We start from the raw sequence: 18,018 nt of genomic DNA on the forward strand, positions 1-18,018 counted from the left end.
GTAATTAGTTCCTGGTTCCTGTATCGGTATGTTACTCGAATCATTGAAAGTAATAACATGAAACATATCATTAATAATAACTCAATACCCTTCTTATATTTTAATGTTTTATCAATTTTAAGTTTTGTAGTTTTAAATAGTTACATGGCTATTTAAAACTACAAAACTTAAAATTTTCACATTTTCACATTTTTTTTAAATTATTTATCTGACCTATATTATTTATAAAAATAATATTTCACGCCATTTAAAACAATGACGATCCTCGCTGTGTAGTATGAGGGTAAGGATTACCAAATTACCGAAAGACGTTTTTGATATTTTGCACATACAGTCAACCGAACAAGTCGCATGTAACCAAAGGGTAAAAAATTATGTGCGCACGCATTGATTATGCACACAATAAAGTCGTATTAAATTACAAACACTGCACGCTTTGCTACTTCTGCTACTTGAGAGTTTATTTTTTGCCATTTTTTATGTGACCTTTTTGTCACTTTTGTGTTATTTCTAGTCAGGATCACGATCTTTCGATCCTAATGGGATGAAAAATGTCCCAAGGTTTTTTTTCTTATTGTGTTACCATTTCTGCATATACTTCGTATGGCGGTAACAAAAAGGAAAGTTTTGAAAAATGTATGGAAATTTTGGGACACCTTTTTTTTCTCCTATAAGGATGAAAAGGGCTCGTGATCCTGACTAGAAATAACACAAAAGTGGCAAAAAAGGTCACATAAAAAAATGGCAAAAAAAGAGAAACACTCACTTACTTGTGATCAGTAACTCGCGCGCCAGATCAACTACCCGTTCCTTACTAATTAATACAGGTAGGAAAAGATAGTTAGCTTATTACGAGCGAGATACTGTCGCGGTGCACTTGTGCTGTCTAAATACTGGGTAGGGACTGATTCTAAGACACAAGACTGCCATTTTCCCGATTAAGCGTTTTCATTTTGCATCAAAAACTTTGCGCGAACGCTTAATGACCCTTTACTGTTTAAACAACTTTAAACTTTAATCTCTAAATGTCTTCGTTCGTCCTTCTATACCTAGTTATTCAAAAAAGGTGACTGCAAAAATCTTTATCTGCAACGAAACAATTGACTACACGTTGAAACCCTCTTTGCTGTCCATTTTCATTACTGCCCCTGCATTTCCTTTAACGTATCAATACAATTTTGACATAGAAATTTCAACACATTCCTTGCGTGTATAAAAATGCACTGTCAAGTTTCCATTCCATTGCAATATGAAAGGATGAGTATGAATGTATTTGGCTTGCTGCTGGGAATTTGTGAAAGATGTAGAATTTGAGTGAAATCTAAATAATAAGATTTCAGTTCTGTTCACACGTACGATATGTGAATTACAATAGGATATACCAGCGCCAGGAAATCTAATATTGGGATAATAGAATTATTACAGTATACAGGCGGTACACTGATAAGGTATGTACAGGATGACCAAGAAGTACCACGTCACAGTGACACCGGAGGTAGGTCAACTCAAGAGGAACCTAACCAGCCTAACATGACCCCAGTAAAAGTTGCACGGTTTTCGAGTTATTACCCAAATAAATAAATAAACCGGCCAAGTGCGAGTCGGACTCGCGTTCGCGTACATTGCACAATTTAAACCCGTAGGGGTCGGATCAAAAACTAAGTAATTAAGTCCGACTCACGCTTGATCATTTCTAATAGGTTTTCCTGTGATCTATAGGTAAAGAACTATTTTGTGTATTTTTTTTTTTCAAAATTTTAGACCCTGTAGTTTCGGAGATAAAGGGGGGAATGGTAATATTTTCTATATTTTCTTGAATAACTTCTAAACTGTTTATCCAAAAATTATAAAAAATATATATTTTAGTTTCTCACAATGAGCTCTTTCATTTGATATGTAACACGGTATGAAAAACTTTATTTTTTAATTTTCTCATTTACCCCCAAAAGTGGTCTCCATGTTTAAATTTTATTTGTTTACGTTACATGTCCATCTTTGGGTCACAAACTTACATATGTATACCAAATTTCAATTTAATTGGTCCAGTAGTTTCGGAGAAAATAGGCTATATGACAGACGGACAGACAGACAGACAGACGCACGAGTGATCCTGTAAGGGTTCCGTTTTTTCCTTTTGAGGTACGGAGCCCTAAAAATGAGAATTTTCCCCATTGTTTTAAGATTTTTAGTACCTACCAGCATCGATAACTCGAAAACCACGCAACTTTTACTGGGGTCATGTTCAGCACTGCATTAGGTACTCCGCGTAAAAAAAAAACGCTGGTTTTGTTCCTCTTCAGTTGACCTACCTCCGGTGTCACTGTGACGTGATTGTTCTGGGACATCCTGTATATCTGATGTTGTTGTTGTATATTTGTGGATGTCATCTAAAATGTAATTAACGATTCGACCATTTTATAGTTTCGAAATTTTCATAACGATTTTAAGTCTTCTCCTGCAGGTTTTAAAACATACTGTTCTATGTATGTTTGACTGATGCGTTAGAGACGTAAAAACTACATAATTTCACATTACTAGCAAGATTTAATGTGCAAACTTTTATTTTACTTTAGTGCCAATTTTATGTGTCGATATTTTTAAATTGTTCTATTCATACCTCACTCAATAACATTAGTTTGACATTATTTATTTATTCTTTTAACGTAAGAACAGTAAGCATCAAAAGTAGAGTATCAGACTGATGAGTCAAAAGTATCTATAATTCTCTAACAGAGAGACATCTCTATAGTCTCTATATGTTTAACAATTAGATTGTGCTATATAGTTATGAAACTAAAGAGATATCTCTAGAAAAACTAATCGAGCGTTGCAGATTTTGGCGCTTTGTTTCATCTGCTACGATTGATGCGAACCGTATCAGAGCATTCAAAGTTATACGGATAAACTGCATTGCTCAACGCTTGACACGTGTAATCATATAATCCACCGTTTTTAGGGTTCCGTACCCAAAGGGTAAAAACGGGACCCTATTACTAAGACTCCGCTGTCCGTCTGTCCGTCCGTCTGTATGCAGTCCGTCTGTCTGTCACCAGGCTGTATCTCATGAACCGTGATAGCTAGACAGTTGAAATTTTCACAGATGATGTATTTCTATTGCCGCTATAACAACAAATACTAAAAACAGAATAATATAAATATTTAAATGGGGCTTCCATACAACAAACGTGATTTTTTTGCTGTTTTTTACCCTTCGGAACCCTTCGTGCGCGAGTCCGACTCGCACTTGGCCGGTTTTTTACACTTCATCCTTTATAAAAGAACACCAAACATTTTCGGGGAGCTCTAGGATTTGGATAATCCACTCATAACACCGGCAAATCCACCAAATGAAAACCTCCCGAAAAGGTGCTGATTCCGAATTTCATCAGGTACACACTCGGATTGCGGGTCACGGACCACCTTTACGTTTCGGCTGTCACGCTTAATATATCTACCGTATTTACATTTAAAAACTCATTCAATTATGTACCTTATAATAATGGAATAGGTCACAAAGTTGAGTGAGTTTTCAAACGCAGATAGGGCTGGTATGCTTAAGCGGCAGGACGTGTCGCCTTATTATGTAAATGATACGACCACTTCCTGCGTTCGACATTGTGTTTTAACTCGTACTTTTTCTGCGCCATTTGTTTTCCGTTTTTACAGATGCTCGGAATAGGTCAGTTTGGAATTAGGGACGGTTACAGGTAGGTTTTGTTCTGACCGTTTTTAAAGCGGAATTTTAAGATGACGGTTGTTGGTTGATAAACTGCGAGTTGCGAATATATAATAAAGTTTAGTGTATGCTTTGGAAATAATTCTGTTTCGGAAACATTATATTACATAGAAGATATTGATGTCAATTTAGCCAGTCTTCTCCGAAACCACGGGGACAACGCCGTCCTCGAAACGTCGGTGGTAAATTTAAAACTTATTTTACGCGATTAAGGCCCGTCGTTGTGAATAATAATGTGTAAAAATCGTTAAAGTTTAAATCAGTGTTAAACATTGATATTTAAACCATTGTATGTAAAACTGACTAACTAAGCACTCATAATAAACATTTTGAGTCCACTTGCACTTCCTACCTACCTACAGCCTACAGTTACAGGAGATATAGTAAAATATATACAGAACTAAGATTGTACAAGAAATCTGGTTCTAACAATAAGAAACTAACAAACCAAAGGCATAAAATGTTATCTTTAAACTATACCTATATAACACGTTAAGGGTCCCCGGCAAACTCAGTTCTCCATACAAACGTAGTTACGCTCTTATTTTAAAACAAGGTGCTAGTTTGCTCTAAAACTTTGTACCTACATTAGGATAAGGTATATCTATGTTTGTAATTAGCTTATTTAGCCTCAGATACCATAGTTAAAAAATACAGCCAATTTAAGTTTTTCATACAAAACTTGTTTTTGCTCTATTTCGTTTGTTTTATAACTAATTACAGATCTAGATATGTATATCCTCATGTCATTGTATGTGCAAAGTTTCATTACAATACAACACGTAGTTTTAAAATGAGAACGTAACTCAGTTTGTATGGGAAGGTGAAATTCGGCCGAGCTTGCCGGGGACTTAATGAATCGTTTGGCACGAGGGACCAATTTAGTTTTCACTGCACGAAACCACTCTTCATGAATGCAATTTAATGTACCAGGTGATGAGTTTATAATAACGATTACGGTGTGTATACTGGCAACTCCAGTTTACTATTGCTACATTACTGCTGCGGTGTAGACGTGGGCGCTGTCAGTGCTGTCACTGACAATATTAATGTAAAATAATAATATATATAATATTGTATTCGGTTACCGCGATAGTTACTCATGAAATAAAACTATGAAAACGGATTATATCGCGTATTCTATGATGGTGTGGATGTATTATAAATTCAATATACGCGATATAATCCGTTTTCATAGTTTTATTTCATGAATAACATGTATGTTAATATGTCTCACGATAGTTTAAATTCGATTAAATTCGAATATTAATGTAAAGCGGATATTAAATGAATCAAACGCTTGATTGCCACATGTTTAAAAAGGCTAAATCGATGACTATATCCAGTATATTTTTTAGTATCTTGGCTAATCGCCAGTATCTCGCCCTAAAAGTATTATAAAGTATGAAAATCACCTTAAAACAAACACCGAGTTCTTGGCAACCACGGCCACCATTTTGTTTCATAAACGAGCACTTGAGTGCAGCTCATTGAGTGCGATACCGTGTCTTGGGATCCAATTGCTTTGTCTCCGAACGTGTCATTAACGTATTTGTAGCGGAGCTCGGTTTCGAGATTCAATTGTTTTATTTGTATTGCCGGTGCGTTATCGACTTCTCCGGTTAAAATTAAATAGAAAAGGGAAAGCGGGTGGAATATAAAGTACTTTAAATGTTTTTATCAAGTACGAATTTCGTTTATTTTTATGAAATTCGAATATACAAGTAGTCTACGAGTATAAATCTCCGATTTATAAAATTACTTCGATCGGCTATCTGTTATAACGCTACGATTGACCGCACAAATAATAATACAAATGCGAAAATACGCCTGTGTACGTGTCTGAACAACTGACTGCAAAAGCAGCTCGGCTGCGATTCTTGGCGAGTGATTTAGCGAAATCTAAAAGCTACAAATTCTGTTGGACCTATCTGGGCAAGGTTTTCGTAAGAAAAAGCGAGACATCTCCAGTCATCCAAATAAACAATGAGACTCAAATACAAAGGCTGCTTCAGGAACCATGACTAGTTGTATTTATAGCCCTAAACATTTTATTTTTGTGTCTACATATCAGTTCTTTTCTAATTTGTTACTACTTACTTTTTATGTTAACTGTAACGACTTCATTATACAAAACTGTCATTAAACTATATTTAATCACACAAGAACACTACACAATTTACACAAACGACTACACTTGCACTTACATTCTCCCCTATTATACCTTATTAACCTTAATGTCGGATACTCCTTCACCTACTCTCTCTAGTCACAAATTTCACAAACACACCCATATTTTAGATCATACTCTACTGTATATTTCGGTACAAAATGGCTAGTAATATAAACAACATAATAGAAATTGATGAAATTGAGCTTGCAACATCTGTGAAATGTGAAATACATGAACTTAAGAACCTGTCGCCTATAGCTGACCAAAAGTTAACCATAGTATCACAAAATATCAGAAGCATTTATTGTAACTTTGACAACTTCCTTATTACACTTTCGCAACTAGACTTTCAAATTGATGTAATTATATTAACAGAATGTAGACTAAATGACGCAAAACCTATTCCACTTATTCCTAACTATACATCATTATCGACTGTACGTAACCTTAATCAGAATGATGGTGTAGTGGTCTATATAAACAATGTCTTAAAATCAGATGTTAGAGAGATTAAGTTGAACTATGCCTCAGGCACACAAGTCACAATAGATAATTTAATAATAATTGGTATTTACCGGTCCCCTTCAAACCCTAACGCATCAACTTTCATTGATTCTCTAAATACTTACTTAGACAGCATCAACACCTATAAAAACATAATTCTAACTGGAGATATTAACATAAACCTTATACCTCGTCAGCAGGAACCTTCACACGAGTGCCTAAACAGACACCAGTACCTAAATATGCTCTCTACATACGGCTTACTTCCTGCTCATACACTCCCAACAAGAGTTAACAACTGTTTAGATCACTTCATAATAAAAATTGACTATAACCAACTATCAGCTTTTGTTGCTGTTCTTAACACGTCAGTGACTGACCATGATACTATATACCTATCTTTGATGGGATGTAAAGTGTCTAAAAACAAACCCAAAACACACGTAAAATATGACTATAATAAAGCTTTTACCAATTTAGACAATAGTAACTTACAAAGTCTTCTACATAGTACAGATCCGCATTTCGTTGTTGAACAATTAATACACAAACTTCAAAGTTCACTATCAAATAGTAAAACTGTAAAAAATATACCTAAAAGCCGTAGAATTATCAAGCCTTGGATTACCCCTGGAATCTTACGATGCATTAAAAACCGAAATAGGATGCAATTAAACCTCCGTTCCGACCCAGAAAACGAAATCCTTAAAATAACGTTCATTAGATACCGCAACTACTGCAATAACCTCATAAGAAAACTAAAAAGAAAGTATGAACGGGACTTATTAGCTAGCTCATTAACAAATCCTAAAGCTTTATGGAGTGCCATTAAATCAATCACAAACTATAAAATTACCAAGTCCAGTAACGCTGAACTATTAGACTGTAAACGAACTCCATATGAATCCGTCAATTATGTAAATAGCTTTTTTGCAAATGTGGGTAAAAAACTAGCTGCAGATATAATTTCAGACGTTTCCACTTGCTCACTACAACAAAGATCAACTCCTTCGTCTTTTGTTCTCACTGAGACCGATCCTCAGGAAATCGACCGGATATTAATGAGTCTAAAAACCAAAAGTGCCCCAGGACCTGATAACATTCCCACCGAGTTTTTAAAACGCACAAGACTTCTTGTTGTTCCAGTGATTTCTCACTTAGCCAATTTATGTTTCGTAAATGGCATTTTCCCCCCTATTCTTAAAGAATCCATAATCACGCCGGTTTATAAGAATGGGAAAAGAAACGATGCAAATAACTATAGACCTATTTCTGTTTTGCCTGCTATATCCAAAATAATAGAAAAACTAATAAATAACCGACTGATTTCATATTTGAACAAATACCAAATACTTTCAGAATCTCAATACGGATTTAGGCGAGGCAAGTCTACAGAAGACGCTGTGTTAGCACTTACGTCTTTAATAACTGAACAAGTGGACAAAGGTAATAAATGTTTGTCAGTCTTCCTTGACCTGAGAAAAGCTTTTGACACCGTTTCTCTTCCCACTCTCATACGCAAATTGGAACACATTGGTATCCGAGGTAAACCATTGGCTCTACTGAGCGACTACCTGGATAATCGAACACAGCGTGTAAAAATTGAAAACTACATAAGCGAAAGCAGTAATGTGTCTTTTGGCGTCCCACAAGGTAGTGTCCTCGGACCTACCTTGTTTTTAATTTATATCAATGATTTAACTACTATGAATATTACAGATGGCAGAGTTTTTTCATATGCGGACGACACAGTTATTGTTTTTACCGGAAAGTCGTGGAGCAATGTATTTAAAAATGCTGAAAATGGTCTCCTAGGTGTTAATAAATGGCTCACGAGTAATCTACTTACGTTGAATACTGCAAAAACGAACTATATTTGTTTTACTAAAAATATCAGTAGTCAACCATCCAATAATTTCTGTCTAAAAATACACACCTGCATACCAAACAACTCCTCGCCTTGCCACTGTTCCCATATTGATAAAGTGTCATCCACTAAATATCTCGGCATCATGATAGACCAACGCCTCTCATGGTATTCACACATAGAGTATGTCAATAATAGAATCCGCAAACTTATCTGGATATTCAAACAATTACGCCACATCGCTTCTAAAACGTTATTAAAGCAGCTTTACACTTCTCTGGCTCAATCAGTCATGTGCTACTGCATTACTGCTTGGGGTGGAGCAGCGAAAACCAAATTCATAGAGGTAGAAAGGGGTCAAAGGAGCCTGATTAAGGTCATGTACTTTAAACCGTACTTATACCCAACAACCGAACTTTATAAAACTTCCGAACTTCTATCTATGCGAAAACTTTTTATCTTATTAACCACTCTTAAAGTACATAAGTCCCTACCATATAACACACAATCATTAAACGGAAGGCGTAATTATAACGTTGCTCCTGTCACTCGCAGTCAATCTCGGTTTGCTATGTACCAATTCAGCAAACTATCACCACATTTGTATAATAGAATAAATAAAAAAATTAACATATATGCTTTACAACAATATAAGTGCAAGAAAGTAGTATCTGAATGGATAAGAACCTTAAATTACAATGACGTAGAAGGACTCCTTCATTCAATATAACTCCACACACACACGCACGCCCGCACGCACGCACACGCACACACACACACACACACACACACACACACACACACACACACACACACACACACACACACACACACACACACACACACACACACACACACACACACACACACACACACACACACACACACACACACACACACACACACACACACACACACACACACGCACATAAGTATGTACTTACACAAAATCATGCAATTTCCACTTTTGTTATTTTTAAGCTTCTAATCTTACTTAATATAAGTACTTTTTGTTCATTTATTTTTATTATATAGGTAACTACTCGTAACATAACGGATGAGCAGGATCTCCTGCCACAGGTATTGTATACCTACTAGGAGATCTTTACCATTGTAAAATAACCTAACTATAGAAATAAACATTTTTCATTTTTCATTTTTCATCACCTACTTTCTACATTTCAAAATTGCTAAAATCATAAACATAAACTTTCCTAAGCTTTATTGCTGACCGTGTATGGTAGGAACAAAACTCTATAGTTGGTCAAACCAATTTGTCAGTTAGTAACAACCAGGAAAATTATACTCGTCCCTTTCTTTTGGGTGCTACTACTAGTGTAAGACAGAGATAGTATGATTCTCTCTGTCTATGTTTGAAATGAGACAGCCCTTTGACAAACTATATTTTATGTAATCAACAACTCATCTATAAAATGGCTACACACTGGTTGCAAAAAACAAGTAGGTAGGTGAAGCGAATTCAATCGTTCGATTAAAAGCCGCAGTGTAACGCAAATCGCATGCAACAGGCTAGATGAGAAGTTGTTTAATAGTATTAGTTCAGTAGATCCGGTTTGTTTTGTCAGAAGTCATAAACGACAGGCAAACTCCGACAATCGTAGGTACTGCCCTTCATATTGCAAACGCAGTAGGTACTTGCAAAATGACGGTTTGGAGATAAACGTGGTAAACATATTTTTTTTTATATCTAAACAAAAAACCAGCAGCGTACCCGACGCCTGAAACGCGCGTCGAAAAGGTAAGTGTCGTGACGACACGATCCAGTTGATGTCTGAAAAAAAATGGTCATCATCTCAATTATCCTAAAAACAAACTTGACAAGCATGGAATCAGAAAGTATAGAAAATATATTATAATACATACATACATACACACATACATATAATCACGCCTATTTCCCGGAGGGGTAGGCAGCAGAGATCACGGATTTCCTCTTGCTACGATCCTGGCATACCTCTTTCGCTTCCTTCACTTTCATAACATTTCTCATACACGCTCGCCGGTTTAGGGTGCTCTTGACCTGGCCTTTCTTCAGGATTTCCCCGATCTGATCAGAGAAAGTCCGCCGAGGTCTGCCCCTTCCAACTCCCGTTTCTACCTCTCCCTTATACACTCTCTTTGTTAGCCTTCTTTCACTCATTCTTTTCACGTGTCCAAACCATCTCAACATACCTTTCTCAATTTTTGTCGCTACATCTTCGTTCAGTCCACACTTTTCCCTTATCACACTGTTCCTAATTCTATCTTGTTGTGTTCTATGTTGTAATTGTATATTATAATATTATCAAATACTCTTATGACCCTATCACGAACACACAAAGCCAGCAAGACAAAACACCCGCGACACGGCGTCGCACTCAGTAATCGAGTGCACGCAATTGCGTTATTAAGAACATAATGGGTGCTTGTGCCAATTATGTACAAGTGTGGCTTTGATCTCCGTTTACGGAACAATTTCCTAAGGTATTGTGCTAACTGAAGTGACATAAACATAGATATATATATACGTGACAACATAAAATATAAAGAACGTCAGATGCTCGTCTCTTACTAACGCAGGGTCACAGAAAGTGACGTATAATCATGTCATGTCGAGATAATATTTACAAACAGGGGGCCATTCGATATATCAGAAGGATCTTTACCGAGGCCTCCCTATTATCAATTTTTGAAACAAAGTGTGCAACGTCGCCTGTCATTGTGACGAGATTTTCAAAACCTACTGCGATCACACAACGTAATTCTAGAAAAACTTTGTTGTTTTTCTTTTTTCCAAAAACGAGTTCTATGAACAAATCAACCAATCCTAAATCTGATTTCCTATCACTGCCCTACTATTTGAATTGATTGTACGTGATCCATGTGGATTTGTGTGTTTCTGTTGACGACCAGTCTGGCCTAGTGGGTATAGTGATCCTGCCTGTGAAGCCGATGGTCCTGGGTTCAAATCCCGGTAAGAGCATTTATTTGTGTGATGAACATTTGTTCTGAGTCATGGGTGTTTTCTATGTATATAACTATGTATTTATCCATATAAGTATGTATATCGTCGCTTAGCACCCAAAGTACAAGCTTTGCTAGGTTTGGGGCTAGGTTGATATGTGTTAGATGTCCCCTATTATTGACATATTTATTTTTCTAATTGTTCATCTTCTAATTCCTACTTAATACTATAAATGCGAAAGTAACTCTGTTTGTCACCTCTTCAGGCTTAAACCGCTGAAGAGATTTAGATAAAGTTTGGTACGGTGATAGCTTGAGGCCCGCGGAAAGACATAAGATAGTTTTTGTTAATCATCATCATTCCATGCAGATAAATTCATGGAGAGAAGCTATGTATAAATTTAACTGCTCAAAGCAGAATAGTGTAAATAGCTCAAAGTAAAGTATGTTTACACCCGCAGTAGTGTGTAAACATACTAAACGGCCATAAACTTGTTGACGTAAATAAGACGTAATATCTACTTAAAATACGTGCACACCGAGCGACCATTTTGTTGACACAGTCGCTATATCGACACTCAATCGATCAAGCACGGGAATTTATTCAGCGGTCGCTCTGGCAATATTTTAAAAAGGTACCGCTCATGGCGGTAGCCACACAAAGGTTCCTTTCAAGTGGACTAGGGAAGAGGTATTTTTATTTTTCAAACGTCTCAGTCGCACGTTGATTATGTGGACACAAATGAATTCAGACTTTTCACACGATCAAGAACCGACTTCAAACCACATAAAATAAAACATTGGGTATCCCTTCCGACAAATAAATAAATGGTGTGGTTGTGTTATTAATGTGTGATGTATAAAGTTAAGCATTATTACACCAGTCTCGCATCCAGAAGCCTCTTTCATTACCGACAGTCAAAAAGTCACTAGATGCAGCATACACAAATACCTATATCTCGGTTCCATGCTGCACTAATCCGGAAACACGTAAACCAGTATGTATGTTAGCAGCAGTCTGGCGTAAGTGGCGAGAAGTGACTGGCGTAATCTGCAACCAGAGGATATCGAACTTATAGGTCTCGTATCATCATCATCGTAGGTAGTGCTCATGTATGAGAGTGAAACATGCGCGCAACCCCATGTCCATGCCATCCAAGTGGCAGAGATGAAGATGTTGCGTTGGATGCGCGATGTGACGAAGCTCGACAAGAGTACGTTCACGGAAGCCTCGGAATACGTGATGTTGCGGACAAGCTACAGGCGAGCCGGCTAGGACATTCCGTCTTGTGTAAATGTACCACCCTGAACTTCAAAATCCCCAGGGCCAGAAGGCAGGGAAATACGAAGGGGTAGTGGATAGATTTAATCAAGAAAGATCTTGAGTGCTGCAATGTCTCTTTCTTCTTCTTTCCCTTACTCCACGTGTAGGGTCGGCACAACATATTTTTCTCTTCCATTCTCCTCTATCTTTCGTCAGCTCAACACAATCCATCCATCGTTTTTTGGGTCTACCATTCGCTCTCCGTCCGGTAACATTCATGCCTAAAATTATTTTGCCTATATGGCATTCATGAGGAGGGATGAATGCCATATATCACATGCCCATACCACGCTAACCTACTACTTCTCATCTTCTCCGTTACCGGTGCTACTTTCAAACTTCCCCTAATATACTCATTCTTAATCCGATCCTTTCTCGTCACTCCACACATCCATATCAACATTCTCATTTCCGCTGCGTGCACTATTCTTCCATCAATCACTTTCGTCGCAGCATTCTGATCCATACATTACAACATGTCTCACGATCGTCCTGTAAATTTTTCCCTTAAGTTTAAGAGGCATTCGTGGATCGCAAGTTGTTCCAGAGACATGTCGCCATTTCTTCCATCCCGTATTTATTAAATTTTTCACATCACGGTCCATGCTTCCTTCACTTTAGATCAATGACCCAAGGTACCGGAAGTCGGAGCAGACTGGTAGATATACACCATCTAAGGCAATATGGGAAAAACTGGATAGACCACCGAAATCGCAGAACATGTGCTCCGTTGAGTGCTGCAATGTATCTGAAACCAACACGTCAAACAGGACAAAATGGGAGGAGAAAAACAAAGAAGGCAGACATCAGATGGGAATAATAATTTCTAAGGAGAGAGAGTATAAATTTAAGCATTTTTATTTTCCCGGCCTTTTCTGTGTAACAGTGACTTCAAAAATATAGTTTAATATTAAATGCACTGGCAAGGATAATCGTCTCAGACAGCTATAAAATTTTAAAGCACACTTCTCAAGAATTTTTCACGTTTATGTGAGCGCCGTACGAAAAGATTTCCCCTAAGGCAAAACTCAAAGAATTATTATCAGTAACTTCAACAATTTTTTGAATTACCTGCGTATTTTTTCCTCAATTTTATCCTATATGAACTTTATTATTAGGATTTGTGTGTTTTGTGTTCAGAGCAAACGTTTGTTTTCCTGATATCATGGTATTAACCCTTAAATGAATTTTTCTTTTTGCCTGAAATTAATATTTGTGTTACATAATTGTTTACTGATTCTGGTAAAAAAAATTAAACATGGATTTTCTCTGCTAAATCTGTTAGAATTCACATGAGGTACATTATAATATATGTAAATATACAATTATTGGTAAAAGATATATGAAAAATCTTACTACCATTAGAAATTTATACTATTTGTATTATATAAGCCGCCAAAATTAGGTACATACAAAAATTCATCAAATTTTCCAAAATTTCCGCCATTTCGTCTTTAAACAAATGTAATTTTTTTAAACTAAAATACTGCGCAAATTTGAATAAAACATCGGAAAGTGTATTAATTTACTATCAAAATAATTATACAGGACCAAATAGATTTTATCTATTTATTTATGCATAAAATTATATATTTTTTGTTGTATAGGCTGCATCCATCACTATGCATTTAAGGGTTAAAGTTGACAAGTGTATCGAAAGAGCAGCAGCGTCAACGCTGCAGAGTTGCTGGTGCAGCGTTGCAGCTGTGGGAAATTGGTGATCTCACTGTCAATTTCCTTAATAAATTAAGTGACGGATTAACGTTTTAATCATGTTTGCAATGCGGTAACGACAGCAATGCAATTTATGAAGGAAATTGTCAGTGACATAGCCATTTTCCCGTCGCTATGCGTACAAATCAGTTAAGCTATTGCAATCGCCATCTGAATAGCACCTTTAAAATACAATGCCTACTAAAAAAGTAATTCGAATTTCACCTTTACACCTACAATTACACTTTTTTGTCATACATTTGCTGCGTAAACGGTGTAGTATCACTTTTTAAGGTTCCGTACCTCAAAAATAAAAAACGGAACCGGATCACTCGTGCGTCTGTCTGTCTGTCGGTCTGTCTGTCTGTCTGTCCGTCTGTCACAGCCAATTTTCTCCTAAACTACTGGACCAATTAAGTTGAAATTTGGTATACATATGTATGTTAAGTTTGTGACCCACAGACGAACATGTAACGTAAACAAATGAATTTTAAACATGGAGGCCACTTTTGGGGGGTAAATGTAAAAATTAAAAAATAAAGTTTTTTTTAAACTATATCGTGTTACATATCAAATATGAAAGAGCTCATTGTGAGAACCTCAAATATATATTTTTTTTATAATTTTAGGATAAACAATTCAGAAGTTAAAAATGACCATTCCCCCTTTATCTCCGAAACTACTGGGTCTAAAATTTTGAAAAAAATACACAAAATAGATCTTTACCTATAGATTACAGGAAAACCTATTAGAAATGTGCAATCAAGCGTGAGTCGGGCTTAATTACTAAGTTTTTGATCCGACCCCTACGGGTTTTTAAAGGCATTTCACTCACGTTTCACATAAAAAATACATTGTTCAAATTGTGTAATGTACGGAACCCTTGGAATGCGACTCCGACTCGCACTTGGCGGGTTTTTTGAGCAGCGATGCGGTCTATCCACTATGGAAATATTACTTTACTAAAATGTTATTGTGGCTAAACACTACTACTACTCGAGCGGCATGTCTTGCGGCTTCCATTCTCTGTTCCAACGGGACTAGTGTTGATTACGTACTCGGGCGGCTGGTAAATATCAATTGATATTTCGTACATAAGTTTCCAGATTGGTTATTATGTACGAGTCGGGGTTCAAGCTCTCCCCTACCTATACTTAATATTATAAATGCAATAGTAACTATGTCTGTCCCTACGTCTGTTACCTGTTCACGCTTTAGATGAAGTTTGGTATGGAGATAGTTTGAGGCCCGGGAACGGACATAGGGTAGTTTTTGCCATTAATCATCATCATTCTAAGCGAACGAAGCGCGGGCAGTAGCTACTGTAGCTAGTTTAAGTATTTCGAGAATAAAACTATTATATAATCTGTGATAAAACCAAACTGTAAAACTTCAAAATATCTGTATCGTGTCTAGACATTGTTGATGATTACTTATTATATAAAAAAGTCCTCGTCTTCCCATTAAGTTTATTGATAATATGTATATAGGTCAAAGAATCTTAAAGGTAGACATTGACTTATGATTATAATCTCAGTTGGCGAAGCTAATCTATATTCTGATAAGTTGACCGGCTGGCCTAGTTTTTGTGAAACCTGAGTTTTATTATAATGGTGACTAGCTGAATATCAGCACAGCTGGGAAGTTCGTCTAGTAGCGAGAGAAAAGAGTAAGTTTTTGAACTAGAGAAGGGCTGAGCAGCTGAGGAGGTGTGGATTTGGACGACTTAAATAAAATGATTATTAGTAAACTGTATGTAGTATATTCCTAAAACAGGTACTGGCAGATTTAATTGGCATCTACAATAGTTATTTACGATACAAGTGCGGAAAAGAGGAAATTCGAAATGAGTGGCGATAAATTAAAACACGACCGCAGGGAGTGTTTTAAATCGACCCGAGTTGCGAATTACCTATTCGCACGTGTATCGTACAACGTTTTACAGTACATATGGCCCTTTAAACTTTCGACATATGCACGAAAAGTGCTATTTGACGCACTAGTGCGAGAAAGTAGCACCATATGTACTGTAATAGTACATTATGATACAAGTGTGCTAAGTTGGTCATCACACACGAGGCGATATTGTGCGCGCGAGCTGTAAGCGAGCGCGCAATAAGAAAGCCGATCTGTGTAATGACCAATGCACACGCGTTTCATACGACGTTTTTCAACACACTTGCGAGAAAAAAAAGAAAATTTCGTATTAATCAAATTTTAATAGTTAAAACAGTATTGTGTGTTTCATCTGTCATACTCGTACTGCCGGCCGGCCCTCGCTCGCCCCGGCCGCGGGCGGCGCGGCGGGCGGGCCGGCCGAGCCGCGCACTGCGCAGGCGGTCGGGCGCGCCCGTGCCCGCCAGTCCGACCAATTAAAGAAGGCTCCCTTTCCATGCATATTATTAGCAATCAGTTAGCTTCTTAACTCAGTCGGATAATATAATGAAAAAGCACGAGTGGAATAATACACTGAAAGAGCACGCGTGTTTAATATCTAGGATTATTGAACCAAAAATCGGTGGAATAAAAACGTCGTTTTGAGCAAGTGTGTTGAAAAATAAATAATTGTTGTATACCTACATAAACCTACCTAAGCAACGTAAACCTATATAAGGAATCAGGGAAGACCAAGGATAGCGTACATGCATCAAATAAAGAAAAATCTCGGCGTCGTGTCGTATCAGGCTGTCAAAGAGAAGGCAGAGGACCGCCAAACATGGAAATGGCTCCACCGACAAGAGTCTTACTCTTAAATATATGATAAAGACCTACATAAGGTACCTTGACGAATTTTACTTATACAAAGATGTATATTTTCTGCAGCAATGCAATGCTACTCAAAAGTAGGTATTTTGATCTAACTCAAAACAATATCTGCGTGGATGCATATGCGCTTTGATCTAATCCAAAAATCAGGTCGTTCATCTTACACAATTCCCCTCTCAAACTAGCCTAGTATATAAGTCAAAATACTCATCATTGTAAATTAGACCGTTGCATTAGGACGCCCACCTGATCAGCCGTCGGCCTACCGCCCCATAGTGCTGCTCGACGAGATGAGCAAACTTTTTGAGCGCATAATTGCAACTCGTCTCGTCAGGAGCATGCAGCCGGGTCTGAGCGACTGCCAATATGGCTTCCGCCCGCAGCGCTCGACACTGGACGCGATTGCCCGCGTAAGGGATTTTGCCGAGGAGGAGGTCTCTCAGGGTGGGGTTGTGATGTTCGTGTCACTCGACATTTCCAACGCATTCAACACCCTACCCTGGGAGACAATAAAAGCGGCACTCAAATATCACAACGTGCCCTATTATCTGCAAAAAACAGTGGCGGATTACTTTGCCGGGCGCGTTGTGGTATTCCCAACTAAGGATGGCTGGGGGAGGCGGGAGATGGCGTGCGGTGTTCCACAGGGCTCGGTGCTGGGCCCGCTCCTGTGGAACATCGGTTACGACTGGGTCCTACGCGGGACCACTCTACGGGGGGTCAGCATTACCTGCTACGCTGATGACACCCTCGTCTCGGCCTGCGGCAAGACCTACAGGGAGGCCGCCTATATAGCCACAGCAGGGGTTGCACACGTGGTGCACAGGATTCGGGCGCTAGGTCTGGAGGTCGCACTGCACAAATCCGAGGTTCTGGTCTTCCACGGGCCTCGGAACAAACCACCGGGGGGAGCCCAAATTACCGTGGGAGGAATTTCCATCACCGTCGGGTCGACGATGAAGTACCTAGGA

At 37.9% G+C, this 18,018-nt stretch overlaps 1 long non-coding RNA gene across 1 annotated transcript in view; it reads right to left on the reverse strand.

Moving 5' to 3' along the window:
• The window catches only part of LOC134749453 (uncharacterized), a 68,274-nt gene extending 59,073 nt beyond the window's left edge, over window positions 1–9,201 (reverse strand). Inside the window, exon 1 of the long non-coding RNA XR_010128492.1 lies at window positions 9,025–9,201. This is a non-coding gene — a long non-coding RNA (uncharacterized LOC134749453). The remainder of the gene's footprint in view (window positions 1–9,024) is intronic.
• Between the last annotated feature and the right edge of the window lie 8,817 nt (window positions 9,202–18,018).

The sequence above is a fragment of the Cydia strobilella genome, chromosome 18, assembly GCF_947568885.1.
Source record: "Cydia strobilella chromosome 18, ilCydStro3.1, whole genome shotgun sequence".
Taxonomy (NCBI): Eukaryota; Metazoa; Arthropoda; class Insecta; order Lepidoptera; family Tortricidae; genus Cydia; species Cydia strobilella.